At 38.5% G+C, this 13,954-nt stretch overlaps 1 long non-coding RNA gene across 1 annotated transcript; it reads right to left on the bottom strand.

Annotated features, from left to right (window-relative positions):
- Positions 1–902: 902 nt before the first annotated feature.
- Positions 903–9,397, bottom strand: LOC115600941. The gene is made up of 3 exons (XR_003989197.1): positions 9,259–9,397; positions 8,124–8,129; positions 903–913 (listed from the first exon to the last, which is right to left on the bottom strand). It is a non-coding gene; the product is annotated as an uncharacterized LOC115600941 (long non-coding RNA).
- Positions 9,398–13,954: the final 4,557 nt, after the last annotated feature.

The raw sequence follows: 13,954 nt of genomic DNA, 5'->3' as shown, positions 1-13,954 counted from the left end.
TAACTAAAGCAAGTTGGGTGTCCTAACCAAGTCCCTAGCTTCACACTGATAAATCTAAAATGGATTTTTGTGTTGCCATTTGGGACTTCTGTAGGACTGAAGGAAACAAAACAAAGAAGCTAAAAATGTAGGGACATCACAAATATAGTCAATGTTTTGTAAAACTCTGTAACAACCAATACAGTAGCAGCATTAATTGATTTCAATTAATGCATTTTTTAAAAAAGAGTACGGGCTGGTAGAAGGTCACTAAGAATATGGGTCCAGAGTACTTGATCTAAGCCTTAGTTCTGAGGGACTGTGCAGCCTTCTAATTTCTCTGTGCCTCAGGTCTCTTCCTATACCTGCAACCCTGAGCAGCTCATTCTACACCGGGTCAGAGGCATCCCAAATTCAGTGCTCCCTTAACAGTGAGTGAGCAGCCATCTACTCATCAACATAGTAAGCCCACCAGAACATAGCTCATGGAGTAGTGTCTTCCCCTTCCTGAGAATTTTAAGGGACCTGTCTCACACCCACACATGCATAATAGATGCCAGCAGAAGCCCTGTATAATAAAGCTAAATATTAAGATTTAACACCAGTGACAGGTTCAAATGCCATCCATGCCCTCACAGGACCTTATAGTACTTAGAAATGAAAGCTTTAAACAGCCCCTCCAGTCTCAGGCACACAGTGGAGCATGGCAGCACCTGCTGTTTAGGCCTATTCATGCATGTTATGATATTGGCTGCTTCTCACAGGTAGTTTTGTTGGCTTATCTCATGCCAAAAATGTATTTTGGCTAAGAGGTAAAATATTAACTAGTAAGAGACATGACAGAGAATGCAGAAAAAGAACATTGTTTTATGTCTGTTATACTGCATGATGCCTACTCCAGTTGCACCGTGTCTTTGTTTTACAGCACAAACATCTATTATACACTTGCCAGATTATGTTCAGTCTTTTCTTGGGGATATCCTGAAATCTGTACTCTTTTTAACAATTCAGCCTCTGATGAATAGAATGAAGTTGGTACATTTTTGGCATAAATTTAAAACAGCAACTATTGCAGGCTTTTTTATTTTTTTAATTAAAACATCACACACTACTTTTCTCTTCGCTGTTTTAACTATGCCACTAGCACCAGCTCAGGTATTTTGTTACAATCAGGCAATAATGATACCTCCCTATAGTGAAGAGGCAAAGGTGGAGGAAAATATTCTTTGAGTGTTTTCTTTGAAGTGATAGAGACATTCTCAGCTGTAATATAGTTCCACTATGTGAACAAGATAAGCTTTTTTAAGGTAAAGATTAGCTGCTGTTGCTTTTTCTTCAAATTTTAGTTCTTCCCCAAACCCGGTAGGTTTCCTGGTCTGTTCTTCTGAAAACTTGTGTGTTCAGTTACAATACAGATATGGAGGTATACAGACACAGATCTTCATCAGTCACCCTGTATTCCTTAACCACAGCCATAAAATAAAGAAACAGTCTCTGAAAGATAGAGCATTAATAGGAACAATCTTCATTTGGCTGCTCAACTACAGTGACAACAGCAAGTTCTCAGATGGATGAAACTAACATGATTAACACTACACATTTTGTTGGTGTAATCTATGCCAGTTGTACATCCTCTTCTCCAGTGGTCCAAAACCCCAACACTGATAAGCGATACTGCTAGTATAACTGCATCTTCTGGGCTTTTGTTGGTACAGCAGCTCTAGTTGTAAAATGCATCTTGTTGCATCCCTGATCAATGCAGATATATTGACAGAGTATATGGTATACAAATAGTCCTTAGTTTCTAGTCCAAATTGGCAGCTTTTTGGTCTGCTGAGACCATCAATAGACTCCTAAAAAAGATTGAGCTTAATAGCCAGTTTCCAGCAGAATATCAAAAATAAATGAAGTGAAAACTTTCACATGATTAATCTAATCTGCCATCAAAATGTGGCTGGTGTAATCCCGGTGGTATAGAAGACCTGAACTTCACTTTTAAAATGTGTGTACAAGACTGCAGTATGTGTTAGTTCTCTTTACTGGATGTTTATCTTGAGTCAATGCTGATAAACAGACTCTTGTGCTCTAAAAAAAAAACCAAAAAGAAAAGAAAATATAAATTAAAATCTGTATTCCTTTAGTATGTATTTTAGAGAGAAACAGCACATAATATACTGAGTTATGAACACCTGGACATATTCCAATGCATCATTAACCAAATAGATTACCAGTGAAGAAAGGAGACGAAAAAACCCCAACCCTCAAACAAAAAATGTTCTGCAATTTAAAAATTAGATGTTACATAGACTGTCAGGTATAGGGGTGCTATGAGGCCTTTTCAACAAAGAGTTTGATTTCAGATCCCAGTTGAATTCTTCATTAATTTTTTGTTGGACTCAAAGTTGTTGCAATAATAAACATTCTTGTCCATTGGTTTCTGCATGCACAATACACATTGCGTTGAACAGCTCTTTTAAAGTGAGATTGATAGGTCAGGACATGTCTCCCTTGTTATTACATAAATGAGCCACAAGACCGTTTCAAAAAATCTGTTATTGAAAGTCTGCGTAGCATGGCACTTTAGCACAGTTGACCGTATTGAACCCCTGTCCACAGAAGGGTGGACAAGACAATACACTACAAATCCATATAACTTCAGCAAAAGCTGTCCTTAGCCAAACCATTAGATAGGATCTGACCAGGGAATAATTAAACATGAGGGCAATGTTTCTAACAGCATAGTATGCAGGAAGCAGGAAAACAGTAGCTTAGCGTGCTCAGATTACTTAAAATGCATTATCCAGTACCATGTGTGCTGCTCTGCCTCTGAACTGCAGAACACTAGGAAATGGCTTTTCTACTCCATGGACACAAATACAAGCATATTCTTTGGGTCAAATGTATTCAGACTACATCTGTGGAAAGACAAAGACTTTATTACCTACTGAACAATTTTTCTAATGGCAGAATTTCAGCCTAGAACCTCACTCATAACCTGATGTGATAAGGCAAAGGCACAATAAAATTACAGACAACAGCTAAGACAATTTTGTAAAGTGCTGGTGAAACCGTATGGTAACCAAATGAACATATTGCAACAAAAGGGGACCATGATAATACGCATGATTCCTTATAGCAAGCTTTGCTACTTTTCTAAGAATGTGTCACTTGTGATGTGCCATTGTTGAATTTACATTTGCAATAATAAAGTAAACTGCAGTAATAATCCTTGTTCATTTTAGTTAGCAAAACCACCCTACTCCAATGAACTGCATAAATATCATTAATCTCTAATTTATAAACAGAGGTGTGTAAGAAACCTGATGAAGCCCACAGAAAAATCTGCTGCCAGAGCTAGTGTAAGAATGTAACCACGTGGCATGGGTTTAACACTGTGGCTGCTGCTGAAGTCAGTGGAAACACTAATTTTTTAAAAATCCCACCCCAGAGTTCATGGCTTGCAAGCCTGTATACTCGGGCTTCTATAAAACACTTCAAAATTTAAACAAATATCCAAAGTTAAGGAAGAGAAAAAAAAAAAAAATAAAAAGAGGGAAAAAAGAAGCAAATCCTGGGCCAGAGAACACTAAACCACAATAGAGCTCTTGGAACTGTACAGTTCTTCCAAGCTGATGATGTATAATGAAACCACAAGGTATTAAGGACTCTGCTAGCTTATCTGCTTGATCATCTTGCCAGCACAGGATGAGGAACAGCTATGAATAACAACTATATGCAGACAAGTATCCAGGGTCTCTTTTTAAATTACTGAATTGATAGAACCTTTACACTCCTAATTCAGAGTCTAATATACATCTATCATAGGAAAATATACCCAATCTAAAATGAGGAGGCAAGCCAGATTGCAATGAGCAAATACATTTCAGGCACAAGGAACTCCTACTTCCTTTCTTAGCCTTGTAAAAATATTGAAGTCATAAAGCTGGGAAGGAAGGGTTTTCTTTTTTTCTAGGCTATGAAATATCCATGTGTTAGTTCTTTCAAAAGGAAAAGATTGTGATCATGACATAAGCTTAACCTGCCATCTATTGTGCAACGGTGTATGAAACATGAACTTGGATTTCAGGTTCTGTAAATACTAACACATGTTATACCAACAAATCCGTACTAACTGTGGGTCAAATTTTGTAGTCCTCACCCAGACAAAACACAATCAAAGCTGAAGTGAACACCACCAAAGAAAAGGCTACAAGCTTCAGAAATGTTAGCGTTACTTCTTTTTCCCCTTGAAAAGCCAAAGAAAACAGGCTTTGTTTCATTTTCTGCATGCCATGGGGAGGTGTGGAGCAAAAGGGAGTGGGACAAGGAAAGAACTGGGAAGGGAAGAACCTGCATTTTAGAGAAGAATTATCCTTCCTCCACAGGCCCTCACTACATAAAATCCACACACCCAGGGGATCAGCAGTGAGGATGTGGGTGCAGCTCCTAGGAGACTTCAGGAAACTCAAGGGGTCAGTAGGTTTCTGATGAAAGTCATTCATTACCCACCACAGCGATGAATCTGGAGTCTCAGTGTGCGCTTCCAAAGGCACAGCCAAGCTTCTCTGTGCCCGCTGGACAGAAGTATGATCTTAAGACTACACATTACGGCTAAACAAAATGAAAGTCATATTATTAGTCTGCCACTGCTACTCTATTGATCTTCAACATTAAGATAAAATTAAGATGTCTCTTTCAAATGTGTTTCAAGGAAGAGGATTTTGTTGTAGGTTTTCTGGACATAAAATAGCTAATCAAGCAGAAAATGTGTTTAGTAGTTTATAAAATGGTAAATTTCAGTGTAAGACATAAGAGCTGTGATTTATTAAGTAATATTATTCTCATGATTGTACTGCTATATTACTCTTACATTGTCAGGCAATGCGCAGAAATTTGTTCTGCTTCAGGCAATCCTTACCCTTGCTATACAACTGTTGTTATGTATGTTTTTCTCATTATGATACGTACTTTGATCTCTCAGCAAATGTTCAGTATCTTCTAAACTGTAACATAAAACCTACATAGAGCAAAGTGATGACTAAAAAGATCATAACAATCACAACTGTGGTTCTCAGATACACAACGGAAAAAAAAGGGGGGAGGGGAGAAGAAATGCTTGGATTGTCAGTAGACATTTACACACTTTTAAGCATCAGATTATTTTCTCTTTCAGTGATATCCCTTGGAGATCTGATTTTTAGAGTCATCAGAAGCCAGGTTCAAGTAACATACCTCTCTGACAAAAAAGCAGCCTTTACAATTCAGACCTCCTCTTCTAAAGAGCACTAACCACAACCCACATTTCTGAGAATACGCCTCGCCAAGCACAGGTATGAATGCATAAAGCATTTACTTCAGTGCCTTTAACGTTACATTCTGCAGTCAGTTATCAATTTGAAATGCACAGTTTACTGAGATTTATTGTTAGCTGTAGGTCAGCCTTTTCTGTTAATACAGTAGACATATATTCTCATAGAGAAGAGGCTCACAGTGTGGCCAAGACATGAATGTATGAGGTCTTTTAAATAATTAGAAAGCAGCCCAGTAACTCAGTGGTTCTTCCATTATTTCATTCATTCGTTTTCTTTCTGAGAAAAGAAAAAAGGCGTTATTCCCCAATGGCGACACGCGAAAACTAGATTGGCCCAGTTGGAGCAGGAATCTCAGAATTAAAGTAGTTTTCAAAATGTAAAACTTGCGGTAAGGTGGCAATCAGCTCCACTGTCATGCAAAAAAGCTTTGACTGTGGAAAAGACAGGATTTCTCCAGGCTTGTAAACTAGCACAGTCTGTACTTGTTAGCGACATTGTCTCATTTTTCCTTTCCTTCCCCCTCGTCTAGCTTCCTGACTTTTTTCTCCCTTTTGATGACTCTCATCATTTCACCATTAGTAGTTAAATCAGAGCCCTGTGTTTCACACAAAGCTTTTCTATGCAAAGAAGCTCAAGGAAGGCCTATAAGCATTGTGAAAAGAATCTTCAGAAACACAAGGAAGAAGAAATCACTGAAAGATAAAGAGGAAGCTAGCAAAAATCTGTATCTTAAAAAGGAAGGATAAATAACCTTTCAAAAGAGGGGAGTGCATGAATTTATCATTTCACCTATAATGCTTTGCAGCTGGAGACAGACTGCTGACATAGACTGGCAAAGGCGGAAAATAATCTAACAAGCATAAAAACAGGAAAGAAGATCACTTTCATGAGAAGTTATAATGTTCAAGAGCAACCCCTCTAGCTTTACAAATTGCTGTTTGCAGGAGCACTATGGTGAATCACTTTGTTTCTGGCAGCAGTTGCACTGTTGCAGCCTCTCTCAAAAGCACTCATGAAAACAAAGTGCAAATCCAACATTTACCACCAAGTGGCCTAGGCTGGACAGCTCAGGCCTGAACTGTCACTTCCAAGGTGTTTGAAAATGCAGTTTTGGTTGAGCACCACCTCTGTGATTGTGTTTGGAAGATCTGCCTCTTCAAGTATTTCTTTATGATTTTGTTCCCATAATTACAAAGGATAAAAAAGTAAGAGCAGGGTTCATCACACCAGGCTTGACCACTAAATACCAGACATTTAAAACAAGCCCAGCATGTGACTTGGGTTGACAAAGAAAACTTTGCTGTGAACAAACATATTTTGGCCATTATTCTCCACTAACTTCAGCACAATAGTCAGCATCTACACCTGAAAACAGACTACAGCTAATTAATTCTGTTGCAGAAAAGTAAAATTTGACTTCTGAAAGTGCTTATTTGTACCAGCCTGCTATATTCTTAACTGTGCTGTTTTTCTTATAGAAACTCTAAGAGCTTGTCAGGTCACTATTTCAGTTTTTAAATTAATGGATTTATGGACCATACTAGGAATATGGCTAATACCAGGCATCTTACACATTTAACTAAAGATGAACAGATTAGCTTCAAAAGCAAGCACCGAGCAACAGACAGGATGTCAACATTTGCATAATATTACCCAGGCACCTATTCCTCAATAAGACTGGAAACTGCTCAATTTTTATTGGCATTGTAACATATACACTTACTAAATATTTTGGTTTTCAAATCAGAATCAGTGTAATTCCATTCCATAAATGAAATGCAAATCTGTTGTTACATAAACAGAATGCAAATCTTTTTTTCCATAAACTGGAGGACAACGCAGAGAGAGAGACATTAAAATAGTTTTAGCAGGTTGTCAAAATGTTTTTGCATACAACACTGCATATACTTAGTGCAAGGTCTTCCTTCAGTCCAGAATCTGTCTTCATTATCATAATCCTCTCACTGTGCATGTCATTGGTGTTATCTTCATTCTCTAATCTCTCAAAAGACCTGCAGTGACCCTCTGTGATCTCTGGGTTTGGGTTGGTTTGTTTGCTAAACCGTGCTAAAAATACTCCTAGTTACTATTCTTAAAAGTCAACTTTTACTAGCAGACATGACAACTTCCACCTTTCTAAGAACAACAAAAGACAACAAAATTCAGGTAGCTACTATCTGGCTGTAAACTGATGAGTTTGTATTGCCAACCACTCTCAATTGCTTCATGGAGAAAAGGGATAAATTTTTTTTTTATGTCTGGAGAATGCTTTGAAGGCCTTAACAATAGGTATTACATACACATAGAGTAGCTCTGAAGGATTTTCATCTATTCTAATTACTCTAACATATAAATCTGTAGTTGGTAACCTTCATTTGTAGCGCTTTTCTCTATTAAGAAAGTTATTAAATTAGGAAGAGGTGAACTCAGTTCCGGAAGCTTTGGGATTTTTTTGAGAATGGAATTATAGGCTTCCTGCAAGCATAACAAGTGGGTATAAAGAAAATTTTATAGAATTAAATTTAATATAAAAGGAGAAAACACGCTTCATGGAGCAAAAGGAAGAAAACTTTCTACTTACTCAGTGGACCAAGGCAATAAACAACTGACAGTGCAAGTCTCACCCAGCCTATACCTCTCCGTTCGGGAAACATCTATGCAGCAATTTACAGCCAGACATGAACTTGCTCTGCCTATATCCGTCAGCTCAAAGCCACAAGACACATTAAAGTAGAATCCAACCTAAAATAGCAGCTTCACCAGAATGCATACTAGGTCTGGCCAGAGTCTGTACTAACATGATTTCTAGGTGGTTTGGAGCACAGGCAAAACGAGCTCCTGTCTGCCTGAGAATGTTCAGCTGAATGTAATCCAAGATTCAGAAAAGGTGCCTCTCATGCTGAAGAACTGCTTTTGCTTGTTTGGCACAGCACAGTCAACTAAAATGGTAGATTGGCAATGAACTGACCGTATTATTTTAAAAAGCCAATAAAGGAGCTGAAAGCAACAACCTGGTAACTTGTCAATCTGCTCCTGATCACAATGACTATAATATTATTTATATTAAAGTAAGGGAGCTGCGCACCCTTCAATGAATTAAGCCACCCCCATTTCCTCAGATGTCATTCTGCCTGGTCACCATGCCCATATCCCATGAAGCATTATAGTTAATCGCAGGGAGATCATCTATCCCTGCCATCACCTTGCTGAACCTCCCAGATTTTGGGAGGGGAACTAGAGACTATAAAGATGGCTTTTGTCAGGGTTCTTGCCAGTAAACACTGTATTGGGGATATATATGTGATGTGTTTAAAAAAAGGGACAAAAGCAGCCTCAGGAATATTTTTCATTAGAAACATACTCTCTAATAATAGTAAATGTGAATGCTGCCACCTACACACAAGTCATAGAATCATAGATTCATAGAATCAGCTAGGTTGGAAAAGACCTTTAAGATCATCAAGTCCAACTGTTATCCCAGGACTGCCAAATCCACCATTAAACCATGTCACTGAGGGTCTCAACTACACAGTTTTTGAACACTTCCAGGGGTGGTGATTCCACCACTGCCCTGGGCAGTCTGTTCCAGTGCCTGATCACCCTCTCTGAGAAGAAATTTTTCCTAATATCTAATCTAAACCTCCCCTGTGCAGCTTGAGGCTGTTACCTCTTGTCCTATCACTTATTACTTGGGAAAAGAGACCGACTCCCACCTCACTACAACCTCCTTTCAGGTAGTTGTAGAGAGCGATAAGGTCCCCCTGAGTCTTCTCTTTTCCATACTAAACACCTCCAGTTCCCTCAGCTGTTCCTCATCAGACTTGTGCTCCAGACCCTTCACCAGCTTTGTTGCTCATCTCAGGACCCTCTCCAGCACCTCAATGTCTTTCTTGTAGTGAGGGACCCAGAACTGAACACAGGATTCGAGGTGCAACCTCACCAGTGATGAGCACAGGGGGATGATCACTGCCCTGGCCCTGCTGGCCACACTATTTCTGATATAGGCCAGGATGCCGCTGGCCTTCTTGGCTACCTGGGCACAGTCTGGCTCATGTTCAGCAGCCGTCAATCAGCAGCCCCAGGTCCTTTTCCACTGAGCAGCTTTCCAGCCAATCTTCCCCCAGCCTGCAGCATTGCATGAGGTAACGTAGACATGATTCTTAGTACCATCTAAATTAATCAGACCTGGATCACTCATCCATCTGTATTGCCCGGATGGCAGAAAGCCAGTACAGATACCCTATGTCACCCCTTCCCAGCTCACCTGGTGAGCACAGAGGATGTGCTGCAGATGGAGTAGAAAAGGCAGGCCTTCGATGTCTTGTGAACTGCAATCCCTGATCAACAGGTCTACCAGTGGGACTTGCAGTGGGGACTAGCTATTTAGCAGTGTAGGAAGTGGCTTAGAGTCCTACTACTTCTACAGTTCACTACCATGTTAAAAGCAGTTTGTTCTGCCCAGTTGGTTTGATCTGTGGTTTTTAAGTCCTAGTACAACACTCTGGAATGACCTCCGGGCTAGGAAGAGTTAACCTGTAAAATATCACTTTGTGAATTAAACCTGGCATAAGCTCATGGTGCTTTCCTTTGAGCGGATTAGATCTTTACTATGCAAATTCTGACTGTAGACAGGCAAATGGATATATCAGTATAAATCACACTTCAGCACTTACATTGCTAAGAACAGCGAGAGAATATAATACACCAAGGAGATTTATATTCTGTTGGGTAATCCTCCAGGCTTGCCCTTGCTGAAAAGTCAGACCCAGTTTATGTCAGAAGCAGTCAATAATACAGAAAACTAATAAATGGAATGGAGTGTCAACTGCTTAATTCATGCAGAGGGAAGGTAGCTTTTCTTTAGTAACTTCTCCTCCCTGAGAAGGTGGTGCAATATTTCTGCATCAGGGGAGTAACAGAAATTTTATGTTTTAGAGATACACGTTATCAAGCACAGCAAGCATTATTAAAGCAAAATAAAAACAATGGCAATAAATTTCTAATGAGGTTGGCTTGCATATGAGATAAGGTGGGGCCCCCCTGTGAACCTTGAATAGAAACATTATTTTTACCTCCACAAGAGGCCATCATCACTCTTTCACCAAAAGGAAGGTCACACCATCTTTCATAAAAGATTTGCCTGCTCGTAATTACCACCTGCAGTGTACAAACAAATGAAATCTTTTAAAATGCTAACTGTGTTATACTTGCACCTGAGGGATCCAATGGTACAAATGTAATGTGGCCTAACCAGTTTGTCTTAGCAAGACCTTACAGTGCTGATTCAAAACAGCTGAACTAAATCAACAGTTACCTTGAGCCAGAGGCCTTTGGAGAGCAATTAGAGTCAAAGCTTGGGTTTTGAACCCAATATGCCCTGTCAGTCTCAATGATTTGTGTTTGCTGTACTCAGCCTCATTTCCTGCGTGAAATACGAGGCTGTATAAAGCGGAAAAATTCCCAAGATTAAAAAATATTTGACCTCAGTGCATTTGCGAGCATGAAAGTACACATGTCTAAATGACCATTTTGGTTTGTAGTACAAAGTTCTATTGATGTTGGCAGGCTGAGCTTCCCTGTCTCAAAGCCACATGAATGGTTTCAAGTTTCAGCCAAAAAATGTTTTCCACATGCTTTAGTGTGGGCCAATTTACACAGCAGATTTTGCGGAGACTGTGGCCAAGTGCTTCATAAAGGGCTGCCTTCTTTGGGATCAGGGAAACCACAACAGACACATTGCTAATGCAATCTAATTATCTGCTTGAATATTTTTCCAGATGTATCCAATGCCTAAAAATACTGCAATAAAAAAGGTATTATTTGGCTCCTTGGACTGAAACAGTGGCGTAAAGAACCTGCTTCTCTACAGGGAAAGTTATAATAATGTAATTCTGCAATTGCCTTTAAATCAGTCAGACAAAACCAAACACCCCAAAGGTAGGCTATTTGATGCCTCATGTTTAAAATTAGCCTCCCACAGAAGAACATGAATGAAGGGGTACTTTTTTGTTTAAAAGTGCACCGCATTCTTGCAGGGCGATTTCCTTCATTTGCACATCGCAGTTTTATCTTGGGTAGATTGATCTAATACATAATAAAATATCTTTTCACTGGGATGAGACGAAAGAAAAATACTTTGGGCAGTAGTATTTGGGTAGCTGTGTCATGAGTTATTTTTGGGTTTATTATTAAAGTTCACTACAGGTAGATCACTCCATACCTGAGTTCTAGACAAATGTAATAAAATAGAGTGGCTTTTTCTCCCACCAAGTCTTACTAGATTGCCTACCAGTCAGTGAGGACTGGTTTCTTTCTTCCTGCTACTGTGCCTAAAAATCGCAAATTGGCATAGGTTATTCAAACAGCAACAGACCATTCAATTGATTTTGCTGTAGTTCTATGTCTTGATCAAGGAATATAAATAAAAATACAGATGTCAGAGTTTCCAATAGGAATACTGGCAGTTTGCATAACCTGCAATTCCAGAAACACAGGCCTATTTGTTCAAATGCTTTTACTTTTCTATTTTTCAAAGGATTTACATTAATTACTTTCATAAAATAAATCTGCCAATAACAAGAGTTCTTAATCCCTACAAGAATATTTTATTTTAGAATATAATGGAAAGGCATATTTAATTTTTGGTTTAATATTCAACTTTTCCTCAATTTACCACCTACTGGGAAAATAGCAAAGATAAAGCAGTAACTTACCATTTCTGTTCTGAGAATTCTCAATCACAACAAAACACCAGTATGAACAACATCCCTAATTTCCACCAAGAAGCACTAGGATGAACACTGGTGCCAAAGTAATGTGGCCTTAAACAGGCTGAAGCTGTGGCAGCTGAATCTGAAAATAATATGAAAAGAATGCAGAAAACCACATGGGAGATAATGACCAAGCAGAATCTGCTTCAGTATTTTTGGCATTTCAGTGTGGCTTTTGAATTAGCTGAGCTATTTCCATGCAATGATGTTTGTCAGATGTGATTTACATGAGGCTGTGGTTATGTCTGTACCCTTAAACACATACATCAGAAACAACATTTGCCAGTCTTATGACTTGGTTTATTGGATAAGGAGTGGCAACTGTGGGTTAGAGAGATCAGTCCAAAAACATAGCTGCCTAAAGACGTTCCTAGTGGTTTAAATCACTGTTTGCATATTTAAAAAGGAAAATGAACTTCATCATGCTGCCTTCTCTCAGCACATTGACTTACCACAGTTCAGCATGCTTACTTTTATTTTTATAGAGAAAATTTATGGCTTTGCAGAAAAGTTCAAAGAATCTCAGAAATAGCAGATTATAGAATCTATATTTTGCACAAATATTTTCAGTACAATGGCATATTAAATATTATGGAATAAATTTTGCAGGTATCTTCTAAGCATAATTGAATCCAGCATGACAATCCAAAGCAATTCAGTGTTGTCTAATTGTCATTCAATATGCAAATGTTTTAAACAGATTATATAGGTTGCAAATTCTTCAGACAGCCATGCAGATGAAGAGTAACTGATTAAGCAAGAAAATAAAATCTGCAACTCCTCCTAACTAAAATGAGCTTCCAAAAGTTCTGCTATAAACACGCTCCCTTGACAGCATATTTTTTATTGAAGTCAAACATATTGTACAGCCTTGCACTTTTTGGTCCTTTTTTCCCCACAGGACTGACCTACCAAGGCAAACAGATAGTTCTGCAAACAGACAGGCCTATTGAGAAAGATTAATATATTTCTTGTTTCTCTCCTATGTAAGAATAGCATGCTTATTTAACAGTGTAACTGTCTAAGTAAGAAACTTCTTAAGGAGAGGCAATATCTGATGAGTATTCCTGAGCAGATAAAACAAGAGCAATGCACAGATTTTGTGAAAAAATGTAACTAACAAAAATTGGTAACCAAGGTAAAAGATGTCCCAGTCCACTGAGGTTAGGTGAGCCTTAGAATCATAGAATCATAGGATGGTTAGGGTTGGAAGAGACCTTAAAGATCATCTAATAAAGTCTACATAAAAATCAGAAAGCTTTGATGGTACACATTATGAAATAAGCTCCTATCCCTTTAACATTTAGCAGACTATCCAAAAGACTAGCATGCCAAGTGATCTTGACAAATGCCCACTAAAGAATGTCATCTTTCTGTCACTTTCTAAAGTGATAAATCAACAAGAAGCTTGAGATTGATACATGCATTTTAAGTAACACCGCACTATGTATGTACCACATTAGTCTAAAGCTGAAAGCTTTAGACTATAATATATAAATACGAATATAATATAAATAGCTTTCAGCTATTTTCAAAAGTATGCAGGAGTACATTTTGCAATTATTCCACACTGGGCTTGCAATTTTCCAGCAAAACACTAAAAATGCTAAAAACTAAGCTATGTAAAAAGTGGTGTTTTCATTGCAGCTAAGCTTGGCTAGAGGTCACTGCCCATAACCGCATGTGAAGGATGCTGTTTCCTGAGATCTGTTGGATAACTGCATGTAAACATTTCTCTCTAGACTGCTTCTGTCAAAATGACTCAGATTTTAAAAACACAATTATTTTAAGTGTGTAAACTGATTTAAACCATGCTGATACAATAAGGAGGAGTGACTTCATAGATAGTTATGCCAGCGGGTCCAGTAGTGACGTTCATGGGGAGTAACCTCT

The sequence above is a fragment of the Strigops habroptila genome, chromosome Z, assembly GCF_004027225.2.
Source record: "Strigops habroptila isolate Jane chromosome Z, bStrHab1.2.pri, whole genome shotgun sequence".
Classification (NCBI taxonomy): domain Eukaryota; kingdom Metazoa; phylum Chordata; class Aves; order Psittaciformes; family Psittacidae; genus Strigops; species Strigops habroptila.
The sequence above is the reverse complement of the archived record's forward strand: the minus strand, read 5'-3'. Positions and strand labels throughout refer to the sequence as shown.